Below are 20,533 nucleotides of genomic sequence, written 5' to 3'. Positions count from 1 at the left end.
TGGTCGGATAAGCATTGTATAAAGTGGCCCCTGGGTTCCCTAATCATTGGTTGGCAGCCCACTGCTTCTTTTTTTTTTTTTCTGCTTGGATTTTAATCTTACAGAATTCTAAATTGAAATCCTACTTTTTCCTCCTCCCCCTCCTCTCACCCCATCTCCCAACTTCTAGTACATGTGTTACCTTTTTATTATTGACAAAATTGCACTTATGGCATTCTGTTCTTAGCCTTTATCAAGTGTTTGATGTTCTGCTTTTGTATTGGTCTTGCATCTTGGAAACCCTATATTCATTATATTGCTGTATCCTACATAGTTCTACTCCCTTCTCTTCGAGTCTGGTGTCCCCCTACCAGGAGGAGGAAGGTCTCCTAGTATCAAAGACAAACAGATTCTCTTTCCTGTAATCTATCAATTGCTCTAAATCATGTCAGATTTTTTTTCACCCTTGTACCATGACTTCCTTGAACAGCCTTTGTGTTTTTCCTGGTGTATCATTTTGGTTGTTTTTGGCAGCATTTCAGAGTATCCAGCTACATCTGATTGTCCTGACCTTTTGCTCATTGCCAGTCTGTTGACTCTCCAAGTGCCTTTTTTTTTTTTAAATCTACTTTTAAGACAGGAGGAAGGTGACATGAGGGTGCTTTTCTCAGCCATCCTTATTAAAAATATGGATAAAAAAATGGATAAACTTTAAAACGAAGTTGAGAGTAGTAGTAATATAAATTCTCACCAATTTTTCACTTAAAATTCATCAGCAGTAAACATTTTGCTGTCTTTGCTTTTTTCGTTTATCTTTGTCTTTACATAATCGCTAAGTCCAGATCTATATTGTTGCTGTGAAAACATTTTGGTGACTCCTGGCCCCAGTGCTGGGGATTGAATTTCTTTCAGTGCTTTACCCTTAGACTTTTCCCAACTATGATCCCGTTTTACCCAGAAACTTTTACATGATATGGATATAATGGTATATAAAATTGGCACACGAGCCAGCCCTTGATAATAAATCATAGATTTAAGTACAGTTTGTTTGTTTGTTTTTTGACTACCCACATGTGACCCACAATCTAAGAAGCTAGAGTCCTGAGCAAGGGAGGGGAACTTTTTTCTGCCTTTTGAATTTGTATGACATCATTTACAGGGCACCTGATACAGACAGATAAGTTGCAGGCAGCCAAAGCGAGGAATGTGGGTCTATTCCCACATGTCATGGACCAGGGCCAGACAGCAGGAATTTTCAGGTCTAGTTTGGCCTGCAGATTGGACATTCCCCACTCCTGGTCTCGAACAATGTTTCACAGCTGGGGAGCATATGGTACTTTGTGGACCCCCAGAATATTTTGAGGAGCCACAGATGAAATTACATAAATGGAAGGGCCCAGAAAGACACTAGGCATTCAACCAGCAGGGCAAGGAGGGGGCCATGGATGGGAACTTGATGAAGAAGGATCCATGCCTGGAAAAAGAATTGGAGGGTAGAGAATAGCAAGACTCCTTACTGGAGGACAAGCCGGCACTGATGAAAGTGGCAGCTTCCCTTACTCCAGGTTGAGATGTGAGTGGTGTGGCTCCAGGGCTGCCGTCTAGCAGTAGTGCTGTCTGATGCACAGGGCTTGTTCCAGTCTGCCAGTGGCTCAGGAATGTCATTTGTTGTAACTCCCCTGCTTCCTTCCAATCAGAAACCCTTGAGGCTCTCCAGGTGCCTTCCCTGCAGATTCATTAGCCTGAATTTCGTCACTTGTCCACCATCAGTGTGACTTTTTGAACTCAGTTGCTTGTCCATCTCTAAACCAATCACCGGTGAAGGAGAAAGGACTCTCAGGGTGAGACTAGGCCTTTGCTGACTTTCCTATGACCTGGGAGAGGGGTGATCCTTTGCAGATACACATGTATTTCTCACCTGATAATCTTAAAAAACAAAACGAAGATGAAAATTAGTTTCTTTAGCCAGCAAGGAATAAGGGATATATAATCAGTAGCTTCCTGCTGGCGGTTTTTCTCTGGCATGCTTTTGTTTTCTATTGAGAAGAGAATCATATGCATCCCTGTCATTAAGCCAGCTTCCTTTAAAAAAAAAGTGCCAACTTCTTAGTTATTCAGACCTTGAATCTAATCCAGGCGTTCCTTTATCCCTGTTCACCGAGCCCCCTGACTTTCTGTCTCAGTTGAGAACTCTGTCCTGCCGTAACACCTTTCACCCGGCACTCTTTCCACTCTGTCTTGTGTTCTTACTTGATTGGTTTCCAACATTGTTTGCTGAGAAAACCCTCCAGGAATGTTGCAATGTGTCTGAGGAAGCCTTTATTCTGCTTCTTCATTCCATACATCCTTGATTGTGACAATCTAGGCCAGAGATTATTTCACTCCAGAAAACAGAGTCAGTGCTCTCTGAAGTTTCCAAGAATCTGACGATTCTTAATTCTTTCCTTCCCACCCGGATTCATGTAAATCAGTTTTCCCCAAAGTGGACACTAACTTATATTGGAGGTCACTGGAATGATGTGGACAGTAGAAGCATCAGGTTCAGCTGGGGTGTTCTTTGTTTGCTTAGAGAATGTAGATCTCCAGGAGGCCACTGAGTAAGAGAGAGAGGAGAGAGAGAATCAAGACCCTTTACTGGAGGACAAGTGGGCACTGATGAAAGTGGCAGCTTCCCTTACTCCAGGTTGGGGTGTGAGTGGTGTGGTTCCAGACCTACCTTATAGCAGTAGTGCATCTGATGCACAGGACATATTCCAGAGGGAGGGAGGGAATGGAGAAAAGGGAAGGGAAGGACAGGTTAGGGTAGGGTAGGGTAGGGTTAGTTTCTAAAAAGGGGCCAGTATGTCAACTCAATTTAGGAATCTTCACAAGAAACCCCAGGTTAGAGCCACCCACCAGCTAGTTCTCAGTGCAATGTTCATTGCCATGGTCTCTCTTTCCATAAGCAAATACAGTCAATAGCAAAACTTCTGCCTGTAGGTTTCCACGGGAACTAGAGAGTGAGTGAAGTAAATTGAAGAGCAGTTTCTCAGGCTGAAAGATGAGGGCTTTGAGGACATCCCCCCCCCCCCCCCCCCCCCGTTCTGTGCTGCACCATCTCACTTGCAGCCCTTTGCATGGCGGACAGGGCGATCTCTGCTCGTGTGGTGGTCTCCTTCCTCTCCTGCAGAACCACAGTGGGGTGGGCTCCGCTGGGCCTGGTGCAGGCCTTTTCCCAGCCTCCCCTTCCTACTGCTGTTTGCCTCTAACCTTGCCCTGGTATTTGTTATCTACTGCTCTTGTTTGCTCAACCAGTCAGAGGGACCCCTACCCTTCCATTTTGGTACCCACATCAAATGACACCTATGCACTCGAGATTACACACTCTTGAGGGGTGCTGGGTATGACTGGGACTCCCTGGTGTGGCACTTACCAGGTCTCTCTTTTGTAAAAGATTTCCTGCGACCCTGAACTACATTTCCTAACCTGTTCATGTGTTGAATGTTTCAGGTGTGTTCTCAACTTTGGACCTACGGATTTCCTCATAGTTGAGACACTTTGATAGTGATGTTTTTGTTAATGTTTTGCTCAGACATCACCTTTGCAACAGAGGCATGTGTTATTTAGAAATGCAACCTTTGCAATTTTGTGGCTCTAACCTGGGCTCTCTTGTGGAAATCCCCACATTGATTTTTCTCTCATTAACCTCTGTAGTATATCTTCAGTCTCAAAATTTTTTCTTTATTGTGGTTTACTGTAATTAAATATGATGTCTTTTTTTTAGGGTTTATGTTTTTACTGGTTTTGTATTTGTGTGTGTTTGTTTTTCCCCTCCCTTAGTTGGAGTGCTTTGATTTTCCTGAATTTGTACTGATGATATCCGATAATTTTGGAGCATTCCTAGTATTTTTACTACCATTTTTTTTTCAGTTTTTTTAAATTTTTTTTATCCAACTTTTGGTACTCCCCTTCTACAAATTACATTTTTTGTAATGCCATAATTCTTGACTATTATGTTTTGCATTTTTCTAGTTTTTTTTTTTTTCCTCTGCTCTTCAGTTTTCTCTTCTTCCCCACTCCCAGTTTTTTCTTCTGTTAAGAGAGTCTTTGCTTAGCAAAAAAGTCTGCTAATGTCCAATCTACTTAAGAATCATAAAAAACATTCTTCGGGCCCGGAGAGATAGCACAGCGGCGTTTGCCTTGCAAGCAGCCGTTCCAGGACCAAAGGTGGTTGGTTCGTATCCCGGTGTCTCATATGGTCCCCCGTGCCTGCCAGGAGCTATTTCTGAGCAGACAGCCAGGAGTAACTCCTGAGCACCGCCGGGTGTGGGCCCCCCCCCCCCAAAAAAAAAAACAAAAAAACAAAAACAAAAAAAAAACCACATTCTTCATTTCTCACAGTGTTTTGTTTGCTTTGTTTTGGGGCCACATCCAGTGATGCTCAGGTGAATCACTCCTGGTGGTGGTGCTCAGGGGACCATATGGAATTCTGGAGTTGAACCTGAGTTGGCTACCTGCAATGCTAGCACCTTGCTGACTGTACTGTCTCTCTGGTCCCATGTCACCGTGTTTTTTGATCATTAGTGCTTCATTCTTTGACTTTCTTTCTCTTGGAGTCCCAGACTTTTTTCTCATGGTATCTGCTTTCTCCACTGAAATCTTTGGTCTAATAATCATAATCCCAGCATTTTCAACCATACTGGAGCCTGGCTCTCCTAGGTTGTCTCTTTTTGCCTTTTAGTAAGATAAAATTCACTATAATTTTTTCCTTTGCCACCTCGTCCCACTGCACTGATTTTGAGTAAAGGAATTCCTCTGCCTTCAGTTAATGGGTGAGGTGTAGAGGAGCCAACATGTGATTAATCTCAGTCTTTCATGAGCCTGCGCTCTGGGCCTGGCACTTCGTAAGAACATCTTACTTTGTACCACTTCCATGTCTTGGTGAGGATATAACTAGAGTGAGGAGGGTTTGGGTCTTTCAGGGGATTTTGGGCCACACCCAGCAGTACTCAGGGTTTATTTCTAGCTCTGCACTCAGAACTCGCTCCTGGCAAGCTTGGGGGACAAAATGGGATACTGAGATTGAACCTGGGTCCATCCCGGATTGGCTCATACAAGGCAAATGCCTACCCCAGTGCTAGCACTTTGGCCTGGGTCTTGGGTCTTTCTCTTTCAGCATTTCATTTAGACTCTTATCTAATGGACTTATCTTGTTTAAAAAAATAGAATGAAGGATCTAAGAAATGGCTCCTTTCCTTAATCCTACCCACACTCTTTCACTTCTGGAAGCAGGAGGGAATTTTTTTCCTTTAGGGTCAAACATGGTGGTGCTCAGGAATTACTCTGGTTTTGTGTCCCAGGATCTTGCTGGCAGGGCTGAGTGATTTTTTTTTTTTTTTAATGTGGTGCCAGGGATTGAAACCAGGTCAGTGCCCCATCCTCTTAATACTCTTTAGCCCTTGACCTTCCCTTCCCTTCCCTTCCTCTTGTGGTTTTTGGATCACTCCCAGCAGTGCTCAGGGGTTACTCCTGGCTCTGTACTCAGAAATCATGCCTGCTAGGTGTGGGGGACCACGTGGGATGCCAGAGATAGTATATGGGTAGGCTAGTGCAAAGCAAATGTCCTTTTTGGGTTATATCCAGAGATGCTCGGGTTACTCCTGGCTCTGTGCTTAGAAATTACTCCTGGCAGGCTTGGGGACCATATGGGATGCTGAAGATTGAATCTTGGTATGTCATATGAAAGGCAAAGGCTCCTAGGCTTACTTGGGCCTACAAAGGCTCCAAGGCTTACTTGGGCTCCTAGGCCCCAGACATTGTTTTTTTTTTTTTTTTTTTTTTTTTCATATGAACATTACTTGCTGTTGATAAATAGCAGAGCTCTTTTTTAGCCTGGTGTGTTTTTATTGCTTTTCCCATATCTCAGAGGATAGTTGAGTCTGTTGAAAAGTAGTTTTCAACCTAGTGCTTGGAGAAAAGGTTTGTGCCTAGCCTATTTTCTTCCTAGATGCCATTCTGGAATAAGTAAAAGACTTGGGGAGGTGGCACTGAGTTGAGTTTGACCTCCAGACAGATGGATTGAATTTACAAAGTTAGTGCTGAGGAATAATGGTGGACAAGTGAGAATAAATGCACCACCTCTCTGCTGACAAACCCCCAGCTGGAATTTAATAGCTTGATACGGGGTAGTTTGAGAGAAAGAGAAAAAAGATTCAGAAGAGGAAGAAGAGTGCCATTGGATCAATAGGACAGAATGTTGACTGTTGGGTTTCTTTGGAGTTGGAAGTTCTCAATGATGTTGATTAGAGTGTTCCCAAGGAGTTATGATGTGGTGAGGCATTGGCATAGAGATTAGAGAGAATGCCACAAGGAAGGCGAGCGAATGATGTACTGAGCAGACAGCCATCTGAGGACTTACATAATAAAAAGGAGTAGAGAAGTGTGGTAGTGCTGGACAGGGTTTTTTATTCAAGCAAGGTTTATTTCTCTTATATTTTTTCCCCTCTTTTTGGGGCCACACCCAGTGGTGTTCAGGAGTTACTTATGGTTCTGTGCTCATGGCTCACTTTTGGTGTGCTGCTCATATGAGGTGCCAGAGGCTGCATCAGTGTTGTCTGTGTCAAGCACTTTTACTTTTTACTGTCTTACTTCTGTTCTATCTGCTGCCTCTCACTTCCCCTTAATGATGGATGATCATTATAGTATAGGAGCCATGTTCCCTTGGGATTGGAGAAAAGAGATGTGTGATTTTTTGCTACCTTGAAACATATTCTCAGTTTCATTGTTTTTCAGTTTTGGTTTTTAAAGCCACGCTTGATATTGTGCAGAGGATACTCCTGTTGGGGCTGGGGAACATGTGGTGCCAAAAATTGAACCTAGGCCACCCTTGTGCAGTGCATGTGCTCAGGCTATTGGGCCCTGATGTTCTTAGTTTTAGAAGGAGGATTGGGAGGTAGGGTTGAGTGGGAAGTTCTCTCTACCCCACCCTCTCAGTCAACCTTTGTAATTTTCTTTTATTTTCCTCCTTTCTGGCTTGCTCCATCTTATTGTGTTATCTTGATAGATTTTATCTTTCACATTTCTGGTAAACGGTGCCTATTAGGAAGTGGAACCAATTGTGTATAAAAAATGTAAAAGACATTTAACAGGGAATGTGTTTCCCAAGGCCCATTGTTCACCACCAGAGAGGAAGCCCCTGACTTCTTGTAACATCAAGATGATAAAATGATTTTGTGCTACACAGTACTCCTTTTATGAGCAACATTGTTTTTCACACTGTGATCTTAACAAAATTATCTTAAAAGTTAATGGTAAATGTTGATTTTTGTTACAAGGGGGGATATAGTGAGAACCCTCAGAAATCTGCTTTCTCTTGATAACATTTTACATACTTCTGATTGAGTCTCTATATTTAGATCATGGAAATACAGTTTGAGCTAGTGAAAAATTATATCTTTAGTTTTTATGTAACCAGAAGTTTTTTTGTTTTGTTTTGTGTTGCTTTGTTTTGCCCCACCAGCAGGGTTGAGGGCTCCTTTTCCTCCACATACATGCCTTACCTAGCTGTTTTATTCTTTTTTTGTGTGCCAGTTTCACTAGTACATCACTTTGTATTTCTAAAACATTGCCATTTATCCTATAAGAAACCTGTATCATGTGGCTAATCTCACAGTTCAATCTCTCACTGCATATGGCCCTTCAGGCACTGTCAGAGGTCACTCCTGAGTACAGAGCCAAAACTATTCCCGCTGGGTGTGGCCCAGATTTTCTCTCTAAATAAAATTTGTCTATTCTGAATATTTTTAGATAAATGGAATCAAAGAATATGTAGCCTTTTGTGACTTTCATTTAGCATGTTTTAAAGATGCATCACTATATAAGCATTGCCACTCCTTTCTGTGGCAGTACAACCTTCTGTTGGATGTATCTACCACATTAATTTAGTTGTCAGTTGCTGGCATTCATGTGGTAGCATTCTGCCTTTTGGCTTTTATAAATAAATAAAAAATATTTTTATAAATACTATAAACACTTGGTACATATTTTCCCATAGATATGTTTTGGTTTCTTTTGTGATAGTTCTGGGAGGGAAAATGCTGATTTTTTTCTCTTTCTCTCTCTCCCCCCTCCCCTCACTCTTTCTCCCTCTCTGTCCCCCTTTCCTTCTCTTGCTTGGAAATATTTAGGGGGAGATTACTTCTGGCACGCTACAGATGATAAGCTGGAGATTGAACCCTGTGTAAGACAAGTATCGTATCCACTGTACTTTTCTCTCTAGCCCTACATTTTTTTAGGACCTGTCAGGGAGGTTTCTAGAGTGTTAGTCCCACTTTAGTCCCACCCACAGTTTGTCACGTGCTTGCCACATTTGGTATCATCTGACCTTTTCATTATAGTCTTTGTAGTGGACATCTCCATGTTTGAAAAGGGATTTTATTTTTGTCTCTTAACAGCACTAAATGCTCTTTTGGAAATGTAGAAAAAACATAAAACACTTAATTCTGAATCACTATTTAGAAATACTACTTAGTGGTTTTAATTTTTCACCATGTTTTATTCTAAATTTAAAATATTAGCTAAGCACCCACAATTGAGACCTATGTTTTTAAAAATTTAATAGCATTTGCCATACTAATTTTGAACTTGTATTTTAATTTTATCCTGTCAAAGAATGCCTCTCTTATTCTTGTAGCTTTTATGCTCTTCTTCAACTTTGCAAATTTTATGTTATTTTAGAGGAGCTTAGGGATGGAGTAGGAATATCTACCATATTTAATTGGAAATTATTTTAAGTCAAGAACAGCATATTCTACCTGCTGTGAAAATGATAATTTCATTAAACTTTCTCCATTTTTGACATTTAGGTTTTTTATAACTTTCTGTTAAAAGTAATGTTATGAAATCACTAGCAAGTAAAATTTTGTTTGCATTTTGTATTCTCAAACATATAGGGAGGTTAAATAGCTATGATCATTTTGGGGGCAGGTGATGCCCCACGCCTTGTGATTCTTACAGTAGTCCAGTGGTTCATGTGAGGGCCCTGAGAATGTGGTGCTGCTCAGGTCTCAGTTTTGGGAATTGCATAGGCCACACCAGCTGGTGCTTGGGGACTTCCAGGGCTACACCATGCTGTGCCAGAGATTGAATGGGGTAAACTTTATATAAGGCAACATGTACTTCAATTCCTTTACTGTCTCTCCACCCCAAACAACTATGAACATTTTTTTGTTTTGTTTTGTTTTTGGGCCACACCCAGTGACGCTCAGGGGTTACTCCTGGCTATGCGCTCAGAAGTTGCTCCTGGCTTGGGGGACCATATGGGACACCGGGGGATCGAACCGCGGTCCGTCCAAGGCTAGCGCAGGCAAGGCAGGCACCTTACCTCTAGCGCCACTGCCCGGCACCCTACTATGAACATTTTAATGATTCTTACTGTCAAATTAATATTTCCTCTGGAAATGTATTATTATTATTTTGCTAGTTTTGTCACACCTGGCGGCACTCAGGGGTTACTCCTGGCTCTGCTTTCAGAGGTCCCTTCTAGCAGGCTCAGGGGACTGTATGGGATGCTGAGATTTGAACCACTGTCTGTTCAAATCAGCTGCATACAAGGCAAACACCCTACCACTGTGCTATCTCTCCGGCCCTGAAAATGTATTTTTATCCCTTTCTTATGGTACTTTCTCTATTCATAAGAGGGTAACAATGGCACCTTAAGATATTCAGATCAAGAAGTTTTTGGTTTCGTTTACTGATGTATGTAGTGTCAGTTTGTAGTGGACATTCAGTACAGTATGTGTTGAAATGCAACCAGTAGGAAAAGCAGTTTCTCTGGAAGAGAAGAAAATTACTTGCCATTTGGTTTTTCTGGAAAGTTTCCTTCTCATAGAGATCATATATAGTAGCTCATTCTTTTATAAAAGAGGAATGAAAGGGTAAAAATTAAGTCAACTGGGGGCTTTGTTTTAAATTTTATTTGGCCTGAGATATTTTCAGAAGGCTGAATTAACTCCTTCTCTCCTTCCTTATGGGCCATTGCAGGCAACCATGTGTAATCAGCTTCATAGATATTTGCCCCTTTAAGCACAGAATATGTGAGTGAGAAGAAGGGGAAAAGAGGAGGGAGGGTTAATTGGAGGGGGGGGGAGGAGGGGGAGAGGGAGAGGGAGGGGGAGAGGGAGAGGGAGAGAATAGTAGAAGTAGAAGAGAAAAGAGAGAATTTTGTTTTTGTTTTTTGGGTCACACCTGGCAGCGCTCAGGGGTTACTCCTGGCTCTACACTCAGAAATCGTTCCTGGCAGGCTCCGGGGACCATATGGGATGCTGGGATTTGAACCACCATCCTTCTGCAATCGAGGCAAACACTTTACCTCCATGCTATCTCTCCGGCACCGAGAGAATTTTTTAAAATTTTTTATTAATATTTTTATTTAAACACCTTGATTACAAACATGATTGTAGTTGGATTTCAGTCATGTAAAGAACACCCCACTTCACCAGTACAACATTTTCATCACCAATGTCCCAAATCTCCCTTCTCCCCACCCCACCCCCACCTGTACTCTAGACAGGCTTTCTACTTCCGAGAGAGAAATTTCTTATTAACTGTTGCCCTGGGAGGGACCAGGCGTGATTTAAACAGTACTCTGGGATTGTTTTCCGGTTTCACTTTTACAAATGAACCTACAGAAGCCTTTTATTTGGTGCATCTGTGAGTTCTTTCTGTAGAAGAGAGTCCCAGAAAGAGGAGGGGCAGTATAGATGCCATTCAGTAGACACTGCTGTTGCCCCATTTGTTGGGTCCCGTTTACTCCTTTGTTGGTTGTTTGTGTATCCGCAAAGAGCTTCCAGAATGAGAAATTGATTCCCATCTCCTTGTCCCCTTTTGGGGGGAGATCTTAGTAATATTTATCTGCAGCAAATAATCTACACAGACAGGAGAGTTAAGGGGTAAAAGGTTGGGCGAAGAGAGTCCTTTGTCAGCCTGCTGCTAGCAAAAGACCCTGAACACCTCACTCCCAAACTATTTATTCGGCTCTCAATAGCGCCCCCACCTGGAAGGTCAAGGTGGGACAACGGGCAAAGAATAATCTTATGGAAATATTTTCACATACAACTGCCACTGCCACAGCTATGGGGAGTGGGATGCTTTGTGATAAAAAGAAAGCTAATTATAGGGTCCTTGCTTCAAGGTTCATGATATATATGTCCTACAGTACTATGTAGCTATTCTTAGGATGCTTACTTCCTCCATCCCACTCCAGTCATAAAGGATAATATTTTAGACTAATGAGGAAATGTGTGATAGGATTGTCACAGTTGACAGAAAAATACTGATAACCTTTAAGGGTATTCTCATTTTCTGCCGTTTATTTTCCTCTCCACATAGACTCCTTCCATAGTTCATGTTTAAAAAATAAAAAGCAGTTGCCCCCATTTTTTAGTTAATAAAAATGAATTTTATTTATCCAATTATGTATATCAAATCTGCTAAAGTATTGTGAGTATTATTTTAAACTGGACAATACTAATAATCACTTATGGTCTCATTCCTACCCATTTTTCCCCCTTTCCAGCCTTTCACATTTTGTGAAGCTCTGTGCACTGAGAATCACCGCTGCTCCACATTACTGTGTTTGCTCTTGTGCCTGAACAGTACGTGCTCCAGAACAGAAAAGTACTTCTAGATGGATCCTTTCCACATCTGGTGTCTTTTCTACAAATTCTGTGCCTCAACATTTTCTGAGTGGTAAGGACATGCATCATTTTTGGAGGAAGAAGAATCAAAATGTGTAAAACAGCTGCCTTCTCCTTTTAGTGTCAGCCTTTTTTTTTTCCTTTTCTTTTTTTGGAGGGGTTGGGGGCCTCTCAAGGAGTGCTTCAGTATTCAGGGCCTTCTCTAATTTGGCTGCATGGTTTTGTGTTAGAGCTCGAAGGTGCTGCAGTGCTTGGAGGCTGCCTGGGCCATTCCTGGAGGTGCTAGGGATCTCCAGGTTATGTCTGGTATGGGGACAATGGGGCAACATGTGCCACAGGGACTCAAATAGGAGCCTCTTTGAGGAAAGGCTGTTCCCCTCAGTCCTGTCCTATTATTGTATCCCTGGTCCCCACATTCCTTCCCCACTTTAAGAAAAGAATCACATCTAAATATAGCCATAATATCAAGTTTCAGAGGCCCATAGGCATTCTTTCCATAGTATATTCTGGGACAGCATAATGTATAATATTTATAAGGAATATTAAAAGATAGAAGTAGCTTAATGCATATGTACTTCATGCACTCTAATCCCTTATTAGAAGGCTGAGGTAGTTAATTGTATTACTATTTTTTCCTATCTATTTAGCTCTTTTGAATCCATTGACCAGGAACATCTTTTTCCTTCCTATCAATTATGAATAATGTACACATTTATGGGGATAAGAGGTGTGTGATGCCAGCTCTTTTTATAGTATGGTGCCATGTATGCCTTTTTTATATCCTCCTTTCCTTTCTGTAGTAAGAATAGATGATAGTTAGCCATCAGCATTTTGTGAACAGCTCTGAGAGCTACTCAGAACATATCTTTTTAGGGATGCACAAAAGTAAAATTGAGCATAACAAATGGTCCAAAAGGGAGGCCTTTGGGGTACAATCACTGAGATAGAGACTTGGTGAGCATCAGTCTGTTTGCATTCACCAGACACCTGCTCTCCATGAATGAGAGTGCTTGAAGGCATTTGGCTGCCACTGGGGGCAGCATCTTCGAGGCAGTGTCTGTGGGTGTGTTTTAGCTACTTTAATTTGTCTTTGCACAGTGTTGTGGAGTGCAAGTTAGTTTGCCATGGTCGTCATCTTCGTGTGAAATGAATCTGTAAAATATGTGACACAGTTTAGAAAACAAGAAAGTTAATTCAATGAGATGGGCATTTCTCTTACACAGAGCAACACAATTTGATCCCTGGCATTCCATGTGGTCTCCAAGCTCTGCCAGAAGTGATGTGAGCACAGAACTAGGTGTAAGTCTTAGCACTTAGGTGGGCTTCAAATTCTGCTCTCCCTTTCCCTCTTCCCCCCAAAAGATTCATAAAGTAATCTTTTTTTTTTTTTTTTTTTTTTGTTTTTTGTTTTTTGTTTTTGGACCACACCCAGCAGTGCTCGGGTTACTCCTGGCTGTCTGCTCAGAAATAGCTCCTGGGAGGCACAGGGGACCATATGGGACACCGGGATTTGAACCAACCACCTGTGGTCCTGGATCGGCTGCTTGCAAGCAAATGCTGCTGTGCTATCTCTCTGGGCCCTCATAAAGTATTTTTAACATAAACGACTGTAATGAATAATTTGATTTTTGGTTTTAGAAGATGCCTTTATCAACATATGTTATCTGATGCTTAACATCAAATTTATGGCCTCTCACATTCATTTTCTTTTTTCTTTCCCTTCCTTCCTTCCTTCCTTCCTTCCTTCCTTCCTTCCTTCCTTCCTTCCTTCCTTCCTTCCTTCCTTCCTTCCTTCCTTCCTTCCTTCCTTCCTTCCTTCCTTCCTTCCTTCCTTCCTTCCTTCCTTCCTTCCTTCCTTCCTTCCTTTTTAAATAGTTATCTATTATCTAGCCTTATTAGCAGTGTTCTTAACTCTTTGAATTGTGAACTTAGGAGATAGGGTCTTTACTCTCAGAACTTCTAACATTTGTTTTCTTCTGTGTTTTTCTTTTTTTTAATTTTTCTTAAAATGGGTCACTACAGGTGGTGCTCAGGGTTTACTCCTGGCTCCACACTCAGAAATCACTCTTGGCAGGCATGGAGGACCATATGGGATGCTGGGATTGGAACCACCATCTGTCCTAGATCAGCTGCATGCAAGGCAAACACCCTACTGCTCTGCTATCTCTCTGGCCCTTGTTTTCTTCTGTTTTGAACTAGAGAGTGAGCCCCAGTATACACCCTAGCATGAAAGTAGGAAATTTCACATCTCAAAAGGGAGATGTGGGTGACACATGCATGTGGGAACCATGTGCACAGGTTGGCCACAAACATGTGTACAACTCCAACATAGGCTTAGGGAGCACATAGCATATCAAACTTTTGTTTATTTTTAAGATACATATAATTTTTATTTATTTTTGCAGATGATATATTACTATATGTATCATCTTTTTAAATATATTTAAGCATGATGATTACAAACGTGTTTGGGTTTCAGTCATATAAAGAATACCCCCTTCACCAGTGCAACATTCCCACCACCAATGCTCTCCATCTCCCTCCTCCTCCACCCACTGCCTGTATTCGAGACAGGCATTCTATTTCTCTCACTCACTACTATTGACATGATAGTTGTTAGTGAAGTTATTTCTATAACTGCACTCACCATGCTTTGTGGTAAGCTTCATATCGAGGGTTGGTCCTTCCAGCTCTCACTCATCTCTATTGTCTCTGGTTATTATTACAATACTGCCCTTTATTTATTTATTTATTTATTTATTTATTTATTTATTTATTTATTTATTTATTTATTTATTTATTTTTGGGCCATACTTGGTGACACTCAGGGGTTACTCATGGCTATGCGCTCAAAAATCACTCCTGGGTTGGGGGACCATATGGGATGCTGGGGGATCAAACCGCAGTCCATCCTAGGTCAGCCATGTGCGAGGCAAATGCCCTACAGCTGTGCCATCTACAATACTAGCCCCTACGATACTTTTATTTTTCTTAAAACCCATAGACTAGTGAGAGTATTCTGTAAAGTTGACTCTTTGTTGAGAAACTTGTCAGTTCTTGGCATTTTCTTGTTTTCCCAGTTAAGTTTGCTCTCCTTCCTAGCTTCATTAATTTTTTTTCTCACCTGCATTCCACAGTTGTACTGGCAGCACTGGCAGCATAGGGTCCCTGGAGGATGCTTCCTTTTCAGGGAACTGAGAAATGTTTTTTTTTTTTCCCTTCTTCTTTCCATTCCCATTACTGTTGCTGCTACATCAGTACCCATGGCTGGGGTCGTATCTGCACTTGTGGTTTGCCAGAAGGCACATTGGCATTGGTGGGGATTGCACTCAAGTGCTGTGAGGTGATGCCAGGGCCTTAGCTGGCAGCCTCTGACATGCATGGCTATGCTCTGCTACTTCATTACCTATGGCTGGGGTCGTATCTTCACTTGTGGTTTGCCAGAAGGCACATTGGCATTGGTGGGGATTGCACTCAAGTGCTCTGAGGTGATGCCAGGGCTTTAGCTGGCAGCCTCTGACATGCATGGCTATACTCTACATTTATGTGCTACATCCTTAGCTCTGAAGAACCAATCTTGAATCAAGTTTTATACTGGAGCTAATTTTTTTTTCCTACTCTTAGTTACTTGATTCTGTTGGCAAAGGTCATATGATTAAGTTTAGATCTGTTCAGCAAACGTTTACCTGATTTCTAAACTAGCTATTTGCTTTTGGGCCACACCCAGCAGAGCTAAGGAATTACTCCTTGCTCTGTACTCAGACCATTCCTGGTTGTTTGTGGGGGGACCATAAGGGATGCCAGGGATCAAACCTGGGTTGTCCGCATGCAAGGCAAGTGCCTTACCTGCTGTGCTATCTATCCCTCTGGCCCCAAACTGACTCTTTTTATAGGTGGCTTCTTTCCCTTGCTTTTGAAGATCCCATACTTGGTCATTAACATGGTGCTCAGGGGTTACTCCTGGCTGTCTGCTCAGAAATAGCTTCTGGAAGGCACGGAGGACCATATGGGACACCGGGATTCGAACCAACCACCTTAGGTCCTGGATCGGCTGCTTGCAAGGCAAATGCCACTGTGCTATCTCTCTGGGCCCAAATCTATTCTTTTTTAATTTCCAATTATTGTTTTTTTGGTGTTTGAAGAGCATTTTTTTTTTTTTTTTTTTTTTTTTTTTTTGGTTTTTGGGCCACACCCGTTTGACGCTCAGGGGTTACTCCTGGCTATGTGCTCAGAAATCGCCCCTGGCTTGGGGGGACCATATGGGACGCCGGGGGATCGAACCGCGGTCCGTTCCTTGGCTAGCGCTTGTAAGGCAGACACCTTACCTCTAGCGCCACCTTCCCGGCCCCTGAAGAGCATTTTTTTGGGTACCATAATTTTAGTTTTTCTTTTTTGGTTTTTGGGCCACACCCGGTGACACTCAGGGGTTACTCCTGGCTATGCTCTCAGAAGTCGCTCCTGGCTTGGGGGACCATATGGGACGCCACCGTGGTCCGTCCAAGGCTAATGCTGGCAAGGCAGGCACCTTACCTCTAGCACCACCGCCTGGCCCCAATTTTAGTTTTTCTAATGGAAGATGAAAGAGTAAACAGAAGAAAGTTGTGTAGTATGATGAACCACCTCCTTCCCCCAAATTTATCATTTAGGTTCAGTAATTACCACTTCACGACCAGATTATGTGTTTGTTTTCTACGGACTTCTCTTTCATTCCTGTATTATTTTAAGCAAATCTTAGGCATCATATAATTTATTTGCATTTTACTATATTTACCTCAAGTATTAAGGCCTTATATTAAAAAAAATAGGACCATGGTGCTACTATAATCAACCTTTAAACAAAGCAGCAGTAGTAGGGTCTAGAGAGATGACTCAGAGTTGGAGCACATACTTTGCATGTGAGAATACTAGGCTCTATCCCTGGCATCACATGGTCTTTTGAGTGGGAGCAAGTCCCAAAGCACTAATCTGGGAATAAATTTCTCCTTGTCCAACACTGCCAGGTATGCTATAAAACTAAAACATTTTTTAAATGTCCACTTCCCTAATCCGCTTAGAAAAGCAACAAAAACCCCCCCACTAATACCAACAGTATTTTTATTGTAAATCAATGTCCAGTTAGTATTTATTCTAGCAATGTTATACATTTTAAAAATTGTTGACTTGAGTAAAGCAGTATTTAAATACAATCAAACTGGGGTCAATTGCATGCATGACAAGAGCCTTCACCCTTATACTCTTTCTCCCACCCTCTCTTCTCTTTCTGTATTTTTTTCATAAAATGTGTCTGTTGAACGAATTGGGGGTTTGTGATGGGAATGTTCTGATTACATTCCTTTAAAGTAACTGGGCATACTTATCTGACTTGGCATTTCCACTGTATGGGTAGTTGGAGTGGAGACTTGCTCATAAGGGTCAGGGCTGATTTCTTTTGTCAAGACTGTGGGTTTTGGACAGGTGTCTGATGTATTCAGCATCTTGTCATCTCTTGTTTTCTTGATAAGCTGCCATTTGTGCTCCAGGCTTTTTAGATCAAGGACTGGCAAACTGTAAGGGGGCAGACTTTTCAGGCTTCGTTGGCCATCTGGTGTCCTGTGCCACAACTACTAAACTGCCATTACAATGGAAAGCCACCACCAGCAACATATGGAAGAATAGCATGGCTGTGTGCCAATAAAACTTTATGTCCAAAGCCAGCTGAAAGACTACTGATTATATTATTAGGGGTTGCAAAATAGTGTTTTTGATACTATTAACTCTGCTGTTCATTAGGTAGGATATTTATTAAGGAGAAACTGTTCTTCATAGATTATTGTTTACTAGAAGTATAATATTATGTCCTTTGTTTTAGATTCTTTTTTGAGTTTTGGGCCACATTCAGTGATGCTTAGGGTTTAGTTCTGGCTCAGGAATTATGCCTGGTGATACTCAGGGGACCAAATGGGATGTCGGAGATCAAACCTGAGCCTGCTGTGTGCAAGTCAAATGACCTACCTGCTCACTGTACTCTAGCTCTGCCTCTAGTTAGTGTCCTTTGACTTTTTTTTTTTTTTTGGAAAAAGAAGAGGGCTTACATGAGTTATTTCTGGCTCTGCACTCAGGAATTACTCCTGGAGGGTATGGGGACTATATGAAATGCCTGAGATTGAATTCAGCTGGCTGCAGGGAAGGCAAACTTCCTATCTTATGTACATTTATTCTGGTCTTTATTTCACCTTTGTATAAACCTGTAAATTGGCTCCTGTGCTGCATACTCGCCCATGGACTGGCAGTTAAAAATCAAGGCAAAGATTGGTGGTTTTTAGCTTTTTCACACTTATAGACTGATATCAGTTCATTTTTGGGTGTTTGAAGACCATTTGAGGTTTTTTTTAAAAAGAAGAATTGGATGAAATTGTGTTTCCCATGGTTTATTTACCACTATTATTAGAGCTAGTGATTACTCTATTAGCCATCTCTACTAGTGACCTGCCCCTGATTCATTGTAGCCTCTTAGCTAAATGACTACATTAAACCATAAATAATTGGGACTGGAGAGGTAGTATCGTAGAGCCAGGAATAACCTCTGAGCACCACCAGATATGATCCCAAATTAAAAAACAAAACCAAAAACAAATCATTGTTGTCATCTATACTGATCAATGCTTAAATATTTTACTCTTGGGCCAGTTGGAACCTTCTAAATTTGTTTTCTGAGTTATTTTGATGTAACCCAAGCAACTGGTCTTTGAATGCTTTTTTATTATTGATATGACAAAGTGTTTCAGGCTCATACACATGCCTAACATTAGCAATTTTCCCACGGAGCCCTGATTCCTGGATTGGGGAATAAAATTTCAGGAAGTATAGCCTAGGCCCTTCTGGTTGACAATGCCAAAAATAGTTACTATCTAGACTTTTGAGTTGGCAGAACTAAGGAGAAGAGAAATTAAGAGTATCTCATGAATTTCTACTGTACAGGTTTTGCTCAACTTTTTTTTTTTTTTGGGAGGAGGGGGCTTGGGCCACACCCAGTGGTGCTCAGGGGTTATTCCTGGCTCTGCGCTCAGAAATTGCTCCTGGCATGGGGGACCATATGGGATGCCTCGATTTGAACCACAGTTTGTCCTGGATCGGCTGCATGCAAGGCAAACACCCAACCACTGTGCTATCTCTCCAGCCCCTTACTCGACATTTTTATTTCATCTTTTGTTTATACTGTGTCTGTTGAGAATCCTGATTACCAATGACATATGGATAGCAAAATCAGACTATACTTAATTACTCATTTATAATATTGTATATTTTGAACTTGTATTATTTGAAACATACAATCCCTAGTCATGGAATTGTAGTATCAAGTGGTAAATTCGTACCAGTTATTACTAAATTGTGCCAGGTGTACCTTCATAAGAATTTTACATGTGTTTCCATCAGTAATTTTTATATGTAGCTGATCAACAAAATGTTGTCAAACTTCTTGAGTATTTTGCTGTAGGGAATTTTACATAAGGTTAATATTTAATCTGAGTATGAGTGAACATAAATCTTTGTGTATGATTGAGAGATATTTGCTTTGCTTTTTCTGTAACTGTCTTTAAGTTTCCTTCCTTTTTCACACACTCCCCATGGATATTTTCAATGTCCTTGTGTTGTCTGTAGTTGTACCTTTGCCTGGCTATGTGGTGCTCACTGGGGCTCAGCTGTCTGTTATGGCACTTACATACTTGGCCTTGGTGATCCCCAGGGTACATGCTACTTAGCTTTAGTGCTTATACATGTGCTCTTGGGGGTTACACTCCTAACTTGAGACCTACAATTGTGGTTGTATTATTCCCTTGGGCTCTCACCCCTTTTTGTAGTGCTCATGACATCTGGCTATGGCATGGCCAGAAATTACTTGCAGTGCTGGGGGGTGGTGGTCACAGATAGGACAGCTACTAAGATCATACTCAGTGTAGGTGAGACACTGTGAATCGAATTATGACCACACACTTGCAAGGCAGGCACTCAGTCCAACACTTTATCCAGACCTGTTGTCCTCTTTTGGCCTTCTTTTCTTTGGGTTCTGGTTTTTATTTTGGAAGCTCTTTGCATATTATTGCATAATATTGCTAATATTTGCATATTAGCCTTTTTTTTAATTGATTTCATCTTGCCAGAAAAGAAGCTATACTCTTTTTATTTGTTTTTGTTTTTGGATCATACCCGGCAGTGCTCTGGGATTACTCCTGGCTCTATGCTCAGAAATCACTCTTGGGGGATCATATGGGATGCTGGGATTTGAACCACCATCCTTCTGCATGCAAGGCAAACAACGCCCTGCCTCCAAGCTATCTCTTCAGTCCCAAGAAGTTATGCTCTTTAGTTTCATTGTTTTGTTTTTCTTTTTGAGGGGTCACACCTGGTGGCAGCACTCAGGAATTATTCCTCACTCTGTTCTCAGAAGTTACTTATGGTAGGCTCAGGGGACCATATGGGCTGCTGGGATATGAACCGGGGTCCATCCTATGTTGGCTGTGTGCAAGGCAAACTTTGCCTTACCACTATGCTATCACTTCGGCCCCCAAGAAGCTATTCTATATCCTTTATTTTACTTCTCAACTTTTCCCCAATAATGTCACATCTATTCTTCTCACTAAAAGGTAATTTAGGGGGCTTGGCACGAGAATATAGGGGGTAAGATAGGTCATGCTCCTGCCTTGTGCATTACCAACCCCAGTTTGACTCCTGAGGTTATCACATAATGGAGCACTATCAGAAGTGATAATAGATCTCAGAGCCAGAGGTAAGCCTTGAGCATCTTTCAATATGAATACAAAACAAAACACAAAAGCAAGAGATGATTTTGGTTTTTTTTGAGGGGTGGGGCACACTAGGGCTTTTTTTTTTCTTTTGCTCAG

The 20,533-nt window shown here is 41.7% G+C and overlaps 1 protein-coding gene across 1 annotated transcript in view; it reads left to right on the top strand.

Annotated features, from left to right (window-relative positions):
* The first annotated feature begins 11,557 nt into the window (after positions 1–11,557).
* The window catches only part of FRYL (FRY like transcription coactivator), a 263,554-nt gene continuing 254,578 nt past the window's right edge, over positions 11,558–20,533 (top strand). The window contains exon 1 of the mRNA XM_049790204.1: positions 11,558–11,706. The gene's annotated coding sequence lies outside the window, so the exon portion shown is untranslated. The remainder of the gene's footprint in view (positions 11,707–20,533) is intronic.

Source organism: Suncus etruscus, chromosome 16, assembly GCF_024139225.1.
Source record: "Suncus etruscus isolate mSunEtr1 chromosome 16, mSunEtr1.pri.cur, whole genome shotgun sequence".
Taxonomy (NCBI): Eukaryota; Metazoa; Chordata; class Mammalia; order Eulipotyphla; family Soricidae; genus Suncus; species Suncus etruscus.
Note: the sequence above shows the minus strand (reverse complement) of the source record. Positions and strands in the feature narration are given on the sequence as shown.